The following is a 4741-nucleotide window of genomic DNA, read 5'->3' on the forward strand; positions in this document are numbered from 1 at the left end:
ATGTTGCATAGAAAAATAAATCGCGTAGCATTTCCATAATTTTGGAGCATTACGCAGAAAAAGTCATTCATCATTGCAAGCATAAGCTAGTCTCAAGCTGTGGTATTCGTTTGGGAAGTGGTTTTGCTCGAAGATGAAGAGGTTATTCCGAGGAGTTTAGCCTCATGATTTTAATCCAAGGTACCCCAGTAGTGCGATACTGGAGGAAGTTTCTGTCGTGCGAGACAGCAGTTGGAAGGTGTTACTCCGAGGAGTCTAGCATCAGGATTTCTAATCAGAGGTGTTCCCCAGTAGTGCGATACTGGAGGAGTTTTTTCCGTCGAGCAGAGATGGGAAATGTTGTGCGATCAGCACAGTTCAAGCCGTGGTTACCGCTTGAAGTTTTTGTTTCACCGGATGGTGAAGATGTTACTCTGAGGAGTTTAGCATCATGATGTCAGATCAGCAATGTTCCTCAGTAGCGCGATACTGGAGGAGATTTTTTCGTCGGACGGAGATGGAATCGAAGGATGTTACGCGATCAACGCGATTTTCGGGGTTCAAATGGAGAAAAGGAAATGTTGAGGCATTTTCTGGGGTTCATATGGAGATTGGAGTTGAAGATTATATCCAGGATGAGGTCCTCAGGATTATCTTCTGTTCATGTGTCACCTTAGACTTTGGCGGATACCAAGGGAAGTCGTTAGGGGTGTCTTCGGATGAAGAGTTGCACATGTTACCTTCCTTTGTGAAGGTGTACTCTCTGATATGTCGCCCTCAGAGGGGTTTGGTGTTATTTCCGAGTTGCCAGCGGAATTATCACGAGAGATGGGAGAGTGGGGTTCAAATGGAGAAAAGGAAGTGTTGAGGCATTTTCTGGAGAGCGGGGTCCAAATGGAGAAAAGGAGACACGAGGTGTTTTCTGGAGATGGGGTTCACATTGGCGATCGCGAGTAATCGTCAGGCGACTGGGGTTCAAACTGGAGAATAGGGTTCATTATTTTGGCAAACAGGAGAACGGGGTTCAAATGCAGTGATCCGGGATCATTTGCGCAAAAAAGAAAATTTCGGGGTTCAAGAAAATAAAAAAGGGAAGAAAATTTTTCGGGATTCAAGAAAAGCATAAAAAGAAATAATAATCCCCAGCGGATAGGTGGTGTTCAGGCCATGGTTATCCCTGCGTTACCATTTATTTTGGTATCCAGGTCGATGTTGCTGTTTCGGTGATCAGGCCGACTTTCTCCGTTCCAGACGGATTTTTGTTTCGAGATTGTGTTTCTTCGCCGATTCTGATAGGCGCTGTTAATTATTTTCCCATCAGAGTGCAAATTATTCGTCTGTTCTTGATATTCAATCACTCTTCATCCTGATCATCTGAAAGCCGAGGCTATTCATATCGACAGGTTCACAGTGGATTGAATAGGGGCAACTATAACACCTCAAAATTTGCCCTCCTCTCTTGGGACTGGCTTAACATATTTGCATATCATTTTAGATCATTAGGCATTGCATATTGCATATCATGTGGTTACATTGTGCAAGTTATCCTCCTAAGTCTTGGTCAGCAGATAAGAGGTGGAGATGCAAGCCTAGGGTTTTATTGACTGATCATCAGCCATCTGAGGATTGGGCTATAAATTAGGGTTTTTGATTTCTCAAGGGGATTGGTCTTGATCTTGGTTGAAATGATACATCATCATCATCATAGTCTTGATATCATCCAAGAAGATTCAAGTGATTGATCATATACCTTGAGATTAGGGTTTTGACCACTAGTCAACCCTAATCAGTTGCATTGGGCCAATCAGGGTTTGCGCAGGAGACAAGATCTACAATGGATATGGGGATCATCATGTGATTGTATTGAGCTTATGGAGGCTAGGGTTTCATCCTTGAGCTTTTTCATCAGAAGATTGGGGCTCAGATTGATTAGTGCATTGCCAAATTCATCTATCAGTTGAAAAGTCAACTGTGGTCAACTGTGCTTGATTTTATGGATTTGGAGGTGGAAGAGAGTTGGATACACTTCATTCATGTTGAAACAAGTTTCATTTGACATTTCAAAGCTCAAGAATGAAGAAAATAAAGTCAGGACAAAAATTGTCAAAAATAGAAAGTGACTTGTAATGGAAGTTTCCAAAAATGGAAAGTTTTTCATCACAAAATTACATGTCCAAAAAAGCTTCAAATGAAAATTTGTTCAACATAAAAGTTGTAGATATTGGTCTCACCTTTCCAAAAAGTCCAAGAACTTGAAATTCCCATGTATGGTTGACAAGTTATGGTCCATTCATTTTCCAAAAATGCCTATAATCAAAGTGGCATAACTTCCACATGGAATGTCCAAAATGGTTGATCTTTTTATGAGCAAACTCCATTTGACATGTACTTTCATGGTGCATAATCAAAATTCATCAAAAATGGTCAATGCAAAAGGTCAATTTTCAAGTGCAACAATTAAAATCCAAGGGCAAAATGGTCCAAGTTGAGAAATACATGGAATTTTGGAATGAGGATTTTTGCAACACATCACAAATGATATTTAGAAGTTGTTTGAGCTGTCATGAGCTGGCATATGGCAATATTTGGCAAGGGCATTTTGGAACTCTCACTTAAAACATCACATTATGCTAATTTCACTTATTTGTGCTAATTTGAGATTAACAAAGTGATTAAGTTGGAGTATAAGAGGATAATCATAACAGAATGCTGATGATAATCACAATTCACAAGAAATCTAACTAACTTTCCCTCCATTTTCTCCAAATTCATCAAGAACTTCATCAAACTTTTTTCACCAAATCTCCATCAAATCTCAACCAAACTGCAAAGTTCTTGTTGATTTGTGTTCCTTGAGCCTTCTTCTCCAACTGTTTCATTAAGATTCATGCTAAAAGCTTCAGATTCGCAACTGTTCATCATGAACTCAACCATGGCAAATTGAGATTTCTCACACGTGGAGCTGTTTTGGATTAAGCTAAGCGTGGCATTCAATTTTCTCAACCTCAAACTTCATCTGTTTTGGATAATTGTGCGCAGAAGCTTCAAGAACACCAGCTGCCATCTCCAAGGTACCAAAAATCGAATCTCACTATTCTTTGAATTGAGATATGCTTTTTGAAATTCATTCATCGTAGATCATCGTGCTAGGCTTGGTTTTTGATTTGGTTAACTGTAGGTTGAGTTATCATGCTTTGAATGTTTGAATGTGAAACTTTAAATGCTCGATCCCGTGGCTGTGTTAGGAGTTAGGTTTAAATAGTTACATAACTTTGATCTATGTGAAGAGACGAACACGTGGATATATAGTTTGTGCGTTTTCGTGAGAAAAAGTTCATGTCCAAAATTCTGGAAATCGCTTGCTGTTCATAGTCAAGAATGCTTCCAATTGCATGTTTGATCCACAATTTCGCTGGCCTGGTTTGAATATGTGTTTACCGCCAGTACTGTCCACTCATAGCGCGCCACCTAATCTATTCGATACTACGTCGTTTTGTCCAGTGGCATTAGTATTACAAAAATGCCACTGGCGCATTAAATTAATAATTATCTTAATTTCTTTTTTTCATTTTTATTTTCATTTGTTACATGAACTTCAAAATTTCATAGAGGCTTCAAAACTTATCCAAATTTTGTGAATTTTTTTGCATTGTTCTCATGATGATGTGTAGAATTTGATTATGATTTTTGTGTATTTTTTGCACGTGTGGAAAAATAATTGGCCTAGGGTTTGTTTCAATGTATGCATTTTGTACATGTCTTACCAAAACCTTCATGAAATGCTCATACTTACAAAGAAATGGATGAAAATTTTTGTGCTTGTTCTGGACATGTTGATGGTGATTTCCATGTATAGTTTGTGAATTTTGGATCTCTGGTTGATTAGATATGATTTTTTGAATAGAGGTGTGACAATTTGTGTCACACCAAGCTAGGTCAACTTTCTGATTTTATTTGCCTGGCTTAGGAATGTTTGATGGTTCCAATTTTTTGTGTGGATGATCATTGATATGTCAAGATAACATGAGAATTTTTCTGGATTTATTGGTTGCATTTTCTAATTGATTGATAATTTTCTTCTCTGTGTGCTCATTTGGTAACCTTGTGTGATACATGTTGCCATTTTGTTTGTGAAATTCTCATATGGTATTGGATGAAGATGAAATTTGATATGTGGATTCTAGACACATTATAGGACATCATGGTTTTGATCCCATTCATTTCTAATATGTTGTCACTGTTTTATGAATTATTGAAGTGGATGCTTGTTTGGATGCCTTGAATTGGCTTATATAATTGTGTCTGGACTTCTTGATTTTCATTGACCTACTTTATTTTGTCCAATTGAGCTGAAAATTGACATGCTATACATTGAATGTGTCCTGTTTAGGTGTGAATTTTTGTGGAATTAATTGAATTGTTTTGATATGCTTTTGAGTGAGATGGTTCTGTTTGGTCATTTGAAGTTGCAAATTGCATGTTTGATACTATTTTGTGCATAAAATGATAATGGTAATTGATATGAGCATGGGACCAATTGCATTTGCTTTTAATTTGTTTGAATGTGATTTTGGTTGGTTTGCACTTTCTATTTAGGATTTTTTATCACCTTTGGACCCTAGGCTTGGCCTAGTGGTCTAGTTTCTCACATTTGGTTTGGATTTTCAGGTTGAAGTGCAAAAGGCTTAAGGGAAAAAGTGCAAGTTGATTAAATTGAGTTTTGTGTGATGTTGTAAACTAACATTGATTTTGTGTTGTAGGT

The sequence above is a fragment of the Lathyrus oleraceus genome, chromosome 4 (genome assembly GCF_024323335.1).
Source record: "Lathyrus oleraceus cultivar Zhongwan6 chromosome 4, CAAS_Psat_ZW6_1.0, whole genome shotgun sequence".
NCBI lineage: Eukaryota > Viridiplantae > Streptophyta > Magnoliopsida > Fabales > Fabaceae > Lathyrus > Lathyrus oleraceus.